This window comes from Rattus norvegicus, chromosome 5 (assembly GCF_036323735.1).
Source record: "Rattus norvegicus strain BN/NHsdMcwi chromosome 5, GRCr8, whole genome shotgun sequence".
In the NCBI taxonomy this organism is placed as follows: Eukaryota; Metazoa; Chordata; class Mammalia; order Rodentia; family Muridae; genus Rattus; species Rattus norvegicus.
In genome coordinates, this window is record NC_086023.1 from 65,918,059 (window position 1) to 65,933,125 (window position 15,067).

At 49.2% G+C, this 15,067-nt stretch overlaps 1 protein-coding gene and 1 long non-coding RNA gene across 2 annotated transcripts in view; one reads left to right on the forward strand and one right to left on the reverse strand.

The window, feature by feature from the left end:
• Gabbr2 (gamma-aminobutyric acid type B receptor subunit 2) overlaps positions 1–15,067 on the reverse strand; it is a 340,623-nt gene that overhangs the window by 174,986 nt on the left and 150,570 nt on the right.
• Positions 8,484–9,927, forward strand: LOC134478965 (uncharacterized). The gene is made up of 2 exons (XR_010051796.1): positions 8,484–9,050; positions 9,637–9,927. It is a non-coding gene; the product is annotated as an uncharacterized LOC134478965 (long non-coding RNA).

Below are 15,067 nucleotides of genomic sequence, written 5' to 3' on the forward strand. Positions count from 1 at the left end.
GGGAGAGAGGGAACGGCACAGACCTGGAGTCCCACGGCTCTGCCTGTTGTAGCCCTCTGTCCCGGCCACTCTGGGTGAGCAAGAGAACTCTGGAAGCCCTTTATCTCTGAAAAAGGGCACATCCACAGCTTACCCCAGGGGATTGTAAAGTTAAAAGTACTGGTTGTGCATGCTGGGTGTGGGGGGCGTGGTCACTAACAGGGATATCATCAAAGAGGATAAGATAGCATGATTCAGGCTCAGTTTCTGCAGGGCAAGGAGCAGTAATGCCACTGAACTAAACTCAAGAGGCATGGTCTCTCTGCAGGAACAAGCTAGCCCGAACCCCGTGAAACCCCAAAGGGATACACAGATGCCTCTGGTGGGGGAGATCTTTTCACTGCTCCCCGGAAAGAACAGCTGTGGCAGCTTGGTGACTCCCCACAGAGGGCCAGAGGCAGCTGTTCACAGGCTGGGTACAGCAAATTGTGTGATGTGCTGGGTTCTGGGGCAGGCTGCCAAGCCAACCTGGGGCGCCTCTGCACCCCACCCCTCCACCGCCTGCTGCTTGGCTGCTGACTCACGAGCAAGGCAGGGATTTGCCAGAAGGATCCGAAATGGCTCTCTAGTGAAACACACGGCGTCTGAAAGGGACACATGGGGATCAGGAGGCAGGGAGCAGCTTCTGCCGTTTCCACTCAAAGGTCGTGACCTTGGCAGGGTGGGGAGGATGTGGGAAGCTCCATCAATATCGCTGGAGGCCGGGATATGGATCAGGTTGCCAGAGCCTGGCAGCCATGTTTGGCGGAAGAATCATTCATGGGGTGGGGGTGCTAACTTGGGATTTGAGAGGGAGAGGAGGGAACATGCCCAGGCAAACAAAAACGAAAACAAAAAGCAAAATTATAAAGCCAGATGATGTGCTGAGGGGCCAGCATAGAGCAAGAAACTAAAAGAGGGCGATGGAACTGGAATCACCCAAGACTTCTCATCTGTGGCTATGCCACCGTGTGAATCGAGAGGCCATTTTAACTATGGAGGACAGGCAAGACAAGCACAGATGTCCACCTCCCACCTAAGCTACCCCCTTCTGCAAGTGACAGAAAAGGACCCTGCAAGGTAGCACAAAAATAGGAGAGTCTGCTTCAGTGTTAGAAAAAGAGAAAAGAGAAGCATCAACATGGCAGCAATTTTGAGGAATTTCAGTGAGGTACGATGCCAAGGAAAGCAGATTGAAGGCTGACTCACAGCCCTGCTTCCTGAGCAGGGGGCACTGTGCTGTGCAGAGGGAAAGTGTGCTGGGGCCGGGGGACTGACCACATAGCCTATGATGGGTGGCTGGGCACTGGAGGACAGGCCCGGCTATAGCAGGGGTGCAGACCTATTTGGGGGAGCCCCCCTTCTCATCATGCAGTCAGCCTGCCTTCAGGAATGGCTTGGCTATGCTGTCTAATGACAAGTGAGCAGAGCTGTCCAAATCTAGTTTCCCCACGGTACCTCCCAGACACCACAGGCAGGAGATCACAGGCAGAGGCCAAGAGCGACCCTGAACATCTGGGCAGCTGTTCCCCTCCTACAAGGAGAAACCACGAATAGTTGAGACAATTCAGCACCATGCGACTCCTTGCCCTCAGCTGTCTGTTCCTGGCTATTAAGTTTTGTCTTAGACTCAAGTGAAAGTTCAGCGGGAGCAGCTGAAACAATGGAGACCCAGGAGAATTTGTGGGTGCCAGGCCATCCCAGGTCAGGGAGGTTACGGAGACCGTGAGCAGTGAAAACCAGACAGTGAGCATGCGCAGACGAAGGACTTCATCAACGAGCAGATTTGCTACCGGAAGTGAAAGGAAGCTGCCACCTCAGTTTCGTGCTTCAGAGATGAAAGCAAACCAGAACTACGAAATGCTGGAAATGATATAGTAAAAGAAACCGGAATTCAGAGGACCCCAGCAGAGCTGAGAAAATGACAGCAGGAGATGAATTAGATTACTGAATCTGAGTTAAGACACATTAGAGGCAGCCGGAAGCGAAACTTAGTTACAGAACACTGAGCTGTGTGCAGGATGACCTGAGAACGCTGGGAGGTAATGCCTCCTGGACACGGTCAGTGAGGGTGGAGGTAGAGGTGCCAGAGAGAAAGGGGCAGCAGAGAGGCACTACAGAGACTCACTCTGGAATTAGGGGTTCCCAAAAGGGGGGTGAGTGTGAATTCTGGAATCTTGGACACGGTCAGTGAGGGTGGAGGTAGAGGTGCCAGAGAGAAAGGGGCAGCAGAGAGGCACTACAGAGACTCACTCTGGAATTAGGGGTTCCCAAAAGGGGGGTGAGTGTGAATTCTGGAATCTTGGTTTCTTAAAAACTCTGACATATATAAGAATGTGGTTTCGTTTTAACCTCAGGTGTGGGGATGTGGGCTGCTTCAGACTCTCCTCAGCAGCTGACTGATTTGCCTCGTGCTCTAGCAGAATCGTGGTTTTGCCAGCTACAGATAGTTTCCTGCAGCTGTGTGACATTTGGAATGCTGGGAACTTTTCAGAGGGTATATAAGTGCTAGAGCCGCATAGGCGGCGTGGGTGGTTGTTGGTCACTCAAGGGTGTTGTTTGTGATTTGTTAGTCCTGTTCAATGAAGAAACAAGAAGGGAATTATTTAGTGACCCCCCCCCCACTCCTCTGTCCTCTACCCTTCTTTCTCTCCTATCTAGTGATGGGGGTGAAACAGTGCCTGGGGGTTTGGGGGTGGAGAAGCAAAGAGCAGCTGGGGGTTGTGCAGGGATAAAGGGTGGGTAAAAGAAGAAGCTACAAAGTAGCAAAGAACAGCTGCCTGGGCTGGGGCCAGGCTGGGGCAGGGCGAGGGTTGATGATTTTTCCTGTAACTATGACAACACTTTACAAAAGCAACTTAAGGAAGGAAGGGATTATTTTGGTTCATTGTTTAAGGAATACAGGATTCAGTTCATGTGGCAGGGAAGGTCACATTCATCTGCAGTCAGGAAGCAGTGACTAGTGCTGATAGTCTGGTGCTCAGCTGGTTTCCCCCCTTTTATTCAGTTCAGGGGCACAGCCTATGGACTGGACCCAGCCATGTTTCCGTAGGTCTACCCTTCTCAGTTAAACCTCTCAGGATGTGTCTTAGGTGACTCTAAATCCACCCAGGTTGACATTGAAGATGAATCCTCGAAAGGTCTCAGAGCAAAAGAAAAACTATGAAAGATCTAATGGAAGAAAACTTTCACAATAGGGAGACCAACATTTTCAAACAAAAGCGGCAATCATGTTTTAGGAAAAGTGTCTGAATAACAGACAAGTTTATCGGTCATGTTTATTGTCACTGTATTCCCTATAGCAAGGAAATGGAACCAGCTTAGCTGTCCATCAACAAATGGATAATGAAATTCTGATGGATAATGAAATATATGCTTAATAAATAGCATGTAGATAATAAATAATATATATGAATGAATACATAAATGGAGAGTGAAAATATACAATGGAATACTATACAGCTCTAAAAAATGAAATCACAAAAATTTCAGGAAGACCAGAAAACTTAGAATGTATATTGAGTGAGGTCACACACTTTCAGAAAGACAGAAACACATGGCCTCCTCTTGTGGGAAATGAATGTGAGGGCAGTAAGACATGAGAATGGGGAAGGGGGGCGAGATTTGGTTGATAGGGAAGAAGTGGTGCAGATAACAGACATGGGTCAGGAAAGGATAGAAAACTTTCTTCTCTGGTTTGGTTTGATCTTTGTCCTGGTGTGTGTGCATGTGTGTGCTCGTGGATGCATGTGTGCACGAGCACATGCATGGGAGTGTATGTGCATCTGTGTATACATGTGCGTGTGCATGTTTGTGTGTGCTTGCATGCATGTATATGTGCATGTATATGTGTACTTGTGTGTGTACTTGTGTGTGTACTCATGCATGTGTGCATGTGTGTGTACACATTTGTATGCACGTGTGTGTGTATGTGTGTGCATTTGTGTGTGTTAGAATTGTAAAATCCAGTATGAACCCACAACTCCAGAAAGCATGTTCTAACTCTTCAGGAGTTCACTGAAATGGCAGCCCTTGAGTCTGGTTAATTTCACTGTGTTAGTTTTTTTATTTGCAAGTACTTTATGAGAGAGCTTGAATAACATTTTTAAAGACTAAATTCTTCAAATAAAAGCAGTAGTCATGTTTTAGAATAAGCATTCAAATATCAGATATGTGATATTTTCTTTATTTCAAAGATGAAAAGTTCTGTAAGTAGCTAACACAGGACAGGGCTATTAACAAACAAACAACCAAACCATCACCATTAAACCTTGATACAATGTCAAGAGAGGTTTGAAGAAGATGGGTAGATAACTTGTCATTCAAAGGAGACAACAGAGAGAAGCTATGACTTATGTAAGAACACAGTAGTCAGAAAAGTCACATGACCATCCTGACACACATGACTTAGAGATGCACTCATACATACTGAGACACGAATGGGACATCGATGTCACACTCCCTCCTCCCAAGGCTCAGGGACCATTGAGAAAGAGAGCAGCAGAAAGACTCTAAGGTTCAGGAGGACTAGAACAAAATAGTGTCTTTGGCCTGATGGGCCTGCTGCATCCAGGGACTCCCAGCTGCCTCCATGAGACCCACTTAAGATGAGTCAGTCAACATCCCAGCATGGGAAGGGGAGAGGGCTCAGGGGCCCCTACTCCTAACTGAGGAGTTATTGGTAGATAATGTCTTCTGGGCCAGGGAAAATCCATTTTAGGGGTGTGGTCTCTGGTAGGAAATCTTGGGCTGTTATTGGGTCTGCTTTTATTTCACCGCTTCCTGGTTTGTCTTCTCATCTTGGCTGCACATCGGTATGCCTATGCTTCCCCTCCAGTGGATGGCCCGTACCTAGGATCATACGGCAGTGCAAACGGGACTGACTCAATGGGTTGTTTTGAAAACCACCAACAAAAAGAGAAGATGAAGCTGAGAGGAGGTGGGGTGAGGAGATCGGCTGGATCTGGGAGGAGTTAGGGGCAAGACTAGGAGCTGGGTTTTATCGGAATACATTGCATGCATGTATGAGACTCAGAAAACAATAAATATTATATTTAAAATTCTAATAAAATACTCACTAGTGCTAGAGAGATAGAGCAATTCAAAGACATGGCAGTGGGTGCTAGCCAGTTAAGCGAGGATTTGAATGTTAAATCATGGTCACTGCCATGAACTTTAACAGTAAATATCAATGTCAGATAACAGTTGACAAGGAATATCTACAACATAAAAAATAAAATTGAATAAACCCCCCAAATAAGAGGTTATGAGAGCAGGGGTCAACGGTGTCCTAACTTCCAGAGCTTGCCATCACTGTTCCTGTTTTCTATATTGGAAATTGGGCAAGCAGAAGCCAAGTATTTTAAATTTAAACAAGACTGCAGAACACTTCATTATAGTGGCGAGGAAACAGCATTTACCTAACAGTGCAGTGGGCTAAAACCACGATCAAATACAAAATGCATCTCTGCAAATGCATTTCATAGGAACCAAGAGCAAAGACCAAGTGTGAAAACCCAAGTAGAAAAAGGATGGCCCAGAGAGAAAACACTACTAAAGAGAAAAGCTGACAAAAATAACCCAGAGGGGGGCAGAACAGAGACAAGACCCAGTAAGGGTCTGGGATTTGCTCTTCTCTTTACAAGACAGAACAAGGTAATGCTTCGCCAAAAATTTAACTTTTGCTCCCTCCCCTGGTTTCCTTCAACCAATCAGGATGGCTGTTTTATAAAGCAGGTGCAGAGTCTGGGAAAATGGAAGGAGCCTTTCTAAGAGACAGCTTTCTGGTTCTTAACGAGGAAGATGAGTGGGGAGAACAGGAGAAGAAAGGAGGAGGGGAGGAGAAGGAGAGGGGAGATTGGGGAGTGGAAGGGGAGGGAGAAAATTTTTTAGATCTTTCTTGGAGCTGAGGTGCTAGGAAGTGTGCCCAGTGTCCCTGGCTCAGGGCTGTAACCAAGTAGACCAGTGCTCCTTGCGCCACCAAGTGGCAGCAGGGAGCAAGGGCGGCAGAAGGTGGGCTTTTCCAGCCTCATGTAGGGCCAGGCCCTGGAGTCAGCGCTCCTTTCAGACAAGGTCTAACCGTAGGAACTAAAACTAAAGCCTCAAAATTCTCAAAATAAAATCCGATAACCTTGGACTAGGCAGCGCTCTTTAAATCTGAGGACCAAAGCAAACAAAAGACAACTTTGACTTCATCAAAATGAAAAGAATTTTCACAAAAGGTTTCATGAGGACCCTCATGACGTCCCAGCCAGCAAGGAAACACCTCAGGCCATATCAGGACAGTCCCCAGCCTGTGATCAACCACCAAGATGTTCTCTGGTAGAGTTTGTGATGACTCAAAGTATCAGCCAACCTCTTAGGTCTAAAAATTCCCTCCCAGGGTCCAAATTCCCTCCCAGGGTCCTAACCAGCGTTTGCTCTTCCTGCCTCAGTCCTCCCCAGCCACAATGGACTCCGACGGCCTTTCTTCTCACACTGCAGCCTTCCATGCCAGCACCTCTGTTCAGCTGCTCTGTCTGGGGCTCCCTTCCCTGTGACATCCTGACCGTGAAGCATCCTGAAGGACCTTCTCACCTCACCACACTCAGAACTGTCAAACGTAGTCCCTGGTCCTACCTGACTAATCTCGGCGGCACTTTTAATCATGTCACATAAGAGCCACTAGTCTGCTTCCTTCTTGGCCTGTTTTCCTGCATAAGGGTTCGGGCTCTCCGTATGTAGGGACCAGTCCATTCTCAGCTATGTTCACATGACTGGAGCTGGACCCACTTCACAGATGTGTGCTGCATGAGTGCATTGTAAGACGAATTCAGAAGAATGGGGTTGCTATTTTCCCAACTTGTACATCGAAGAAAAGAAGATGTGGTTACCAGTCTAGAGTCTAGGCAGCCCCGGTTCCCAGACTGAAAAGCTACCTACCTATATGGGAGTGAATGTGAGCGGAACATCGCCCAACATGGTGAGGAATACTTGACAGGCATTACGCCTTGCCAACTACGTTCCCGTTGAAGGTAAGCACAAGACAGTAGTACTCAGTGCTGTCGCTATTTGAAGACGTCACTCTAATGCCTAGTGAACACCTCAAGATGATCAGAAAGGGTGAGTGACAGCACATGGCCCCTGGGTGCTGTTCTGAGCCTCAAGTACTCATGCATATTAGCTATTTTAATACTCCCTACCCCTGAGGTAATCTGAACATGCCCCCGCTTTCAGAGACATGGGAAATTAAATGACACGCAGAAAGCCACCCAGCCCCTGGGGAGCTCAGCTAGAGTTAGAGACCTGTTTGAAGTCAGTTAGAAACCTGTCTCTCTGCTCTGAACAACTGTGCAGGACATCACAATGAGAAGCCGAGAAGATATTCCTGATGATGTGGTCCACCAGTGGTCCAGGGGACCAAGAGCAGGCTCATTCCTGATGATGTGGTCCAGTGGTCCAGGGGACCAAGAGCGGGCTCATTCCTGATGTCGTGATGTTGCTGACTACTGCCCAGCAGACTCAGGGGAATAAAGAGAAGAGAAACTTCCAGAAGCAATATGTTCCATACAGCTAGTCCTGAGAGATGCATGTGTGGAGATCAATAGCTTTCCTATAAGCCAGCAATGACTACTTTAAAAATATCCTAGAAAGTAGATCCCCATCTCCCAAGGCAATCCTCAATGTAGGGCACAGGGAAGAAACCCCAACAGCCAAGGGGAAGGACCTACATGAGGAAGATAAGGCTACTTTACCGGTAACCAAGTGAGCCAAGAACTCCATGTTCACGACTGGGCACCACCGGCCACAGAGATATCATGTCTGCAGCAGAGCAATTGGGGGAATGGCCAGATTTCAGTGCCAAGAGTATTCTGGGAGTCTCACCACAATCAATTTGGTGAAAGTAAAGCTTGTGAACAAAGAAAGGGCAGACTGTGAATTAGCTATGCTGTAAGAGAGAACCCCTTAAAACACAGGGTGTCAGGTCCACATGGGTGGTTGGAGCAGCAGGACAAGTTTAAATGCAGGAGTGGATCAAGCTGGTACAGCGCTACTGGGTCCCTTGCACTCGTGGAGATTAGTTAGTGACATGTGATGAAATGACAATATTTCGGACAGATTGCAGCAAAGGAAATGCATTGTTAGAGTTGATTTTGCCTATTTATTTTCTAACATTTTAAAATTCAGCCACAAGAAAATTTATAAAATCACATCTGTGGCATGCGCTCCATTTATATCCTGCAAAACTGGTCAAAAGCATATAGAAATGTATGTTATTTTCTAAAGGTCAACTTTGGCGTAGGCATTTTAAATGAGTCTGGAAAAGATATAGTCATTAATGACGAAAGAATAATTGAGCGTCTGGGAGCAGGAGAAAAAGGATTTGATGCTTCAGACGCCCCCCTTTTTTAAACTGAAGTTCAAGATAAGTGGAATGCGACAGTGAACGCAGTAGAAGAAAACAGACATAGAAGAATCCCCGTGACGAGGGAGCTTAGAACACAGCGTTAAAGGTGGGGAGCATGGCTCCGATAAATCCAGCCCCATAAAACATCAAATCCTACATGCCAACTCACAAAGCCAAAGTTCAAGGACACATAATACCTACCACAAACCTGAGAAGGGCCGGCAGCCTTGAATAAAGCGGGCTTACCAACCTGGGATGGAAGGGCGGTCCAGTCAGGATCAGCGCCAATCACGTGAGCCGCCAAACTCACAGAAGGAAAATTAGAAACAAGAGGATCCTTAGGAAAGAGATTCAATCTCAATAGTAATCAAAGAGATGCAAATTAAAACAGCCATTGCCAAGGGTGAGAGAACTCGAGCGCGTTGAGGCGCTGGAACTCACTGGTGTGATCTTCTCGGAGGACAATTTGGCAATACACACAAAAGGTTCAAAATGCGCGAGTGCTATTTCTAGGAACCATCCCTGGAAGATAATCAGAGATGCGCAGACAGAAGTTCCAATATGAGTCCATTGTATCTGTGTGTATAATCAGCCCCAAAACTGGCAGTTACCTCCACGTTCCGCATCGGGGCCTCGCCTCGCTTGAGTAAGTGATAGCTCGCCCAGCAAGCTTGGCAGGGGCTTTTGAACAGGGACCGGATGAAGGTGGTGGCAGGAAATACAGATCCGCCTCGTTCCAACATATTTCGACATGGCAAATAAAAGTTTTGAAGGAAAATAAAGCGCTGACAGCTCTGGAAGCATATCAGCGGGCAGAATAGTTGCAGAATACAGGAAGGAAGGGGCAGATGGGCGAATGGAGCAGACTAGAAAAATAAACCGGAAACACGCCCCACAGGGGATGGACAGCTACGGGTCACCAGGGTGTGGTGGGGGCACTCGCTGACCGGGGAGGATGCTCCCTTCAGGCTGAGTACACAGAACTCTTCATACTTGAGAAACCATCATGGCCCGAGCTTGATGCTAAGGATGGTTTCTGGGCTTTTCTCTCCTGAGGTCTGTGTGTAGGGGACTTGGCCCTCTGTGGATGAGGTGGGAAGTGATCAGACCCTGAGACCTGAGGCCTGGTGGGAGGTAATTAGGTCTCAGAAGGTGTTCCTTTCAGAAGGAAGAGAAGCAGTCCTCAAGAGAGGGTTGACTAGCCATGCCGTTCTGCCTTCTCACACCCTCAGGTCTGCCGTGAAGCGCTCAGTAGACTCCAGCTGATGCTGGTGCCTGCCTCCGATCCTCCAGAATGATGAGTTGGGTAAACACTTTTTCTTTATGATACACTCGGCCACCGGTGTTTTACAATAGCAATAGGAAAGTGGGCGAATGTATTGTGTTATGACTGAGTTTTAATTTCCCCTTCTCTCCTTTGCTATTTTGTCAACTTTCCGCATCGAGAACCCGATCGGCATGACAGCTAGAAAGTAATAATTAATAATTAATATTTTAAAAAGAAATATATGTGAAGAGTCACCGTAGCCTTATAATTTCCTTTCTTCACGATGGCAGGATTTCTTGGCTTCAGGTCTGTTTGTCCTTGTCAGCCTGAAGGACTGTGACCGTCCCACTCTCTTCTAAAACACCTCCCCCGGCTCCCTGTAGCTGACGGGAAACTTGGCTTCCTCACAGCTGGTTCTCCCAACCAAATATCCACCATTTCCTGAAGGTTCTATCCAACATCTCCACTCCATTCCTTTCGCACAGGCCCCGGGGCTCCTGAAGCCTGGCAGATGGGCCTTGGGGGAGAACTTGCAGTCAGGGTGTACCAGAATAGCTGTGGGAACCTACACACACATGCTGCCTGTCAGCCCAGAGGCCTGTCTGAAGTAAGGCATGCTGGGAGTAGGGTGTGAGCAGGTGTGGTGGGGAGTGCTGTTCTCTAAGACCTGGGAACTGGAAGAAAAATGATACGTCATGCTGAAAGTCGTGCTGAGAGTTCCGGGGAGGGCTGTGAGGAAGTCCCAGGAGATGGGCCGCTCAGCACACACAGCTACCCACTTGCTTCTGGGGTGAAGTGGGAGTCAAGGATGCTTATCAAAGGCCCCCAGGCTTTTCCCTGAGAAGGGGCAGACATAGCCTGAAGATCCTATAAATACCTGGTAAGTCTTGCCTGTCACATCCTGGCAAGGGCACCCACCCATCCCTTCACAAGTCCTTTCTAAAACATGTCTCCATTCTGGGTGATTGGAAGGGAATCCCTTGCATACAGTAGGTACTCAGAAAGTGGCCACAGGTGATGTGTGGTGGTTTTGTGTGTCAACTTAACACAAGCTGGAATTATCACAGAGAAAGGAGCCTCCATTGAGGAAATGACTCCATGAGATCCAGCTGTAAGGCATTTTCTCAATTAGTGATCAAGGTAGGAAGACCCAGCCCATTGTGGGTGGTGCCATCCCTGGGCTGGCAGTCCTGGGTTCTATAAGAGAGCAAGCTGAGCAAACCAGGAGAAGCAAGCCAGTAAGTAACATCCCTCCACAGCCTCTGCATCAGCTCCTGCTTCCTGACCTGCTTGAGTTCAGTCCTGACTTCCTTTGGTGATGAACAGCAATGTGGAAGTGTAAGCTGAATAAACCCTTTCCTCCCCGACCTGCTTCTTGGTCATGATGTTTGTGCAGGAATAGAAACCCTGACTAAGACAGGTGACAAGGCAACGTGTCTTCCTTCTCCTCGGGGCTGACACAGTAGCTGCTTCCTAGGGCCAAATTGGCATCCTGGGAACTTGGCTGGGATGAGGAGGCAGAGGAAGGGTCCCTGGAGAGCTTGGAGGGCAGTAGGACAGCCCAGAGACTCTCAAATGCACCATACTCCATACCTCACTCATGGTCTGGAATCCTTGTGGCCCTTTGCTGAGTGACCCTCACACAGCTCCCCACCTCTTCGAGCAGAGACCAGCTGGCCCTTTCTTTCCAGTTAGGAGCAGAGGTCCCTGAGGTCCTGGAGGAGTGTTAGGGAGGACCATATGCCGGACCCAGGGGTTTCCACACCCTCCCAGTCCTGGAGTGGAGGGAGGACAGCCACACACCAGGTGTGCCTGGGCAGGTACTCTAAGGCAAACCAAGGAACCCAGCGCAGAGCTCTGACTTCTCTCCAGAAGTTCCAGGCGTGCCACCAAAGCGACAGGCATTGAACGCTGGTCATTCTGAGAGGTAACCACTCTTCCCAGGTGAGGACTCTCACTGTGAAGGGAAGGGTGCCACAAAGAACCCATAGGAGGGTCACATCTATGGAACACATTAACAAGAAACTAACTCCACATGAAGTCCTGCATCTGCCCCAGCGGGATCATAGCAAAGTCTGAAGACCTGAGGTCCCTCTCAATGGATACTTGGTCCTCTAAATTAGGCTCCGAGGAAAAGCCATTGACAGACCCCTGTCCCAAACTTCCATCAGCATTTCACCAACTGTGCCCGCCCCCTGCAGTATTCTCTTCCACCCTCCACCTACCTCACTCCTTCACGAAGATCCTACCTTAAGCCACACCCGGGAGTGCGGTCCACGAGCTGGCAATGATCTCATGTTTTCTAGTCTATGCAATGTGCATACAGCACTACTTAGGCTGCAAACCTCACAGCCTCCATTCAGACTACACTCTGGAGAGCAATGGGCCTCTGCCATCCAGCATGCCAAAGAGGCCGTGGCAAGCAGCCACCCCGGTGTGGGCAGGCCAGAGGGTTGATCCTGGCAGGCATCTCACAGGACTTGCTTCCTTGAGAGCCAGAGTTGGGGGCATAGAGTAGATGCGTGCTAGGGCTGCAGGCGCCTCGGTCAAAAGTCTCAGTTCTTCAGCTGAGAGTTAGGGTACAGGGCAGGGCACTAGGTCATTAGGACTAGACTCCAACTCATTCAGTGTCTCCTCTTTTCTCCCAGTGTACCGGCAAGGACTGCTGATGTACTGGCAAGCCAGTATGGGGTGGAGGTTAGGGGCAGAGATCGGAGGTTCTCAGTGCTACTGGGCTATTTGATGTTCACCGTCACACAAAGACTGCCAGCGTCTCCAGTATAGCTGCTCTCAAGTCCTAACTCAGATTGTCACTGGGCCCCGTGTCTGATGTCTGGTGTGAAGCCCAGTATCACTGGTACCACACTTGGGGGATCCCTGCCCCATCCTGAAGGTAGAGGAGTCAGACGCTGACTCCATACTTTCTCAATGCTCAATACCGATGCCAACCAGAAGCACCACATGGCAAACTCCTAGTGGCTGCCGGTTCCAGTGGCCCGCTCAGACTTTCACTGAGATGTCCCCATCACCGAGATGGGGACAGTAACAATGTCACACTCCCAAAAGCCATCAACAAATGACAGCACGCCTTGGTTGAGTTCTGTGGGAATCTGAGCTACCGTCCCCCCCTCCCCCATCTTCTCAATGGCCTTGGCAGCTTGGGCCGGGGGCAGGGTTGGCACACACATGGAGGGAGGGTGGTGCTGGCATTCCTGTCTACCTCCCAACCTCATCTCACCATTCCTGGCACAGCCACCAGAAGAAGGAAGTGTAACCACTCCAGATCTGACTTACTGAGCATACACCCTGGAGAGGATTCCCACATGAAACCTACACAAGCCAGGGAGCACACACAGAGATGGGCCATGGAGATGGACTGCCCGTTGGTGAGGGGGTAACGAGTCTGCATCATGCTAACAGCTCATGCAGGGAAAGGCAATCTCAGAGGCCTGAGCATACAGATCCCATAGGGGAGGGAGTGTGGACCAGTGGGGAGGGTGCTTCTGCCAGGTCAGAGGGCACTTGAAAGACCCTTTGAGGGTCTTTTAAGCTATGCTGCCCATGCCATGGGTCCAGTTCCTGCTAAAAGGGAAGGGAAGGATTGCGAGTCTCACAAAGGTGGCCTGTAGCTTCAGAGCATGCGGTGGGTCCTCCTGTCCTCCTGTAGGCTTTGTTCCAGGATGCTCTCCAGAAGAGCAAGCCACACTTCAGAGGGGCTCGCCACCCCTGCGGTGGAGCAGATGGCCGCTTGGCCCTGGGAAAGGTTCCGAAAGGCTCCGGAGGGCCCAAAAGGGCAGGGGCTTTGAAGGGTAAACCGCACAGATGGCTACGTTCTCGTCATGGGCAGATCAAGGCCCGCGATGAGTCCTGCCATTTGAAGATCCTTGGTATGGAAAGGTCATCCTTGACGGTGAGACACCATGGCACATCTCTCGGAATGGCCAATCCAGAGCACTGGAACCGCCAGACACCAGCGAAGATGAGGAGACAGTGCAGTGCTTCCTGTCACCGGTGGGACGTGCTATAGGGAATCTGGAAGGCCATTTCCCATAAAACTAAACGCAGTCCTACCCTGTGATCTGGCCTTTACCCAGTGGCATTGAAAATATAATGCCCACACAAATATCTACGTGTGGGCGTTATGACTGAATTGCTCCTAAATGCCCAAACCTGGAAGCAACCAGGATGTCCGTCAGTAATGAGTGGGTAAACTGTGGTATATCCAGACAATGGCTACCAAACCAAGAGAAGACATGGGAGAGAAGAGTGCATGCTAGCATGGTGACACAATGTCTTAGGGCAGTGAAAGTAATTTGTGTGTTCCTTTAGAATGAACAAGGTGCTGGGTTCGTGCCTAGCACTGCCAGGAAAAATAGGATGTTCAAACAAAAGACGTATGCTCATGCAGGCTTGCGCCATTGACTCGAACCCTAAGAGTCTCTGGGCTTTGGGTGAACAGGAGTCAGGGGCAGATCTTCAGGTATGGTGTGATGTTACTCTGTGGAGGGGACTGTGGTGGAGGCTGGGCAAGAGTGTGGGGAGGTTAAATCTCATGGTTGAGTCCCTGGGAGGGGCAGCATCAGGATCATGCACACCCTTCCCCCTGTTAAATATTCCAAGGCACTTTCCAAGTCAGCAGCCCCAGCTCTGTGGTCTCACAGAGGGAGATGATGGCCTCAGATGGAGCGAGTGATTTGTCTGAGGTGGCTTTGCTGGCCATTTGTGTCATGTGGAGACAACGGGTTAGCAGTCACAAGAGGCTGGGGCGTGGGGCTAACTACACTGGGCACAAGTGAGAGTCTGGAGTGATGGGGGCAGGACTGTGTAGCTGACAGAGACACTAGCAATGTGGGGCCGTCTAGCTGGAATGATACATCCCAGCAAAGCTACTAAAAGTGGAGAATCCAATTTAGGGAACCTAATACTTTTAAAAATATATGCATATAATCCCAGCACTTGGAGGGAAGAGGGCAGTGAATTGAAGGCCATGGCTATGTGGTGAGACCCTATATCCCCAAACCGACCAAACCAACCAAACAGGGGAGGGCAGATAGCTTGGTCAGTAAAGAACTTTCTGTGCAAGCTTGAGGACCCAAGTTCAGGTCCCCAGCACCCAAGTAGAATGTCCTTCTGCAGGGAGACAGAGACAAATGTACCCCTGGGCTTACTGTTAGCCAACCAGCTGAATCTGTAAGCTCTGGCTTCAATGAGAGGCCCTGACTCAAAAAACAAGGTGGAGGCGAATGAAGGAGACAGCTGACATTGACCTCTGGCTTCCATATGCATTACACACACACACACACACACACACACACACACACACACACACACAACCGCATGGGGCAGAATTCCTCTAGTAATTGCAATGAGCAGCAGGAAGTAAGAAGCAGCATAGG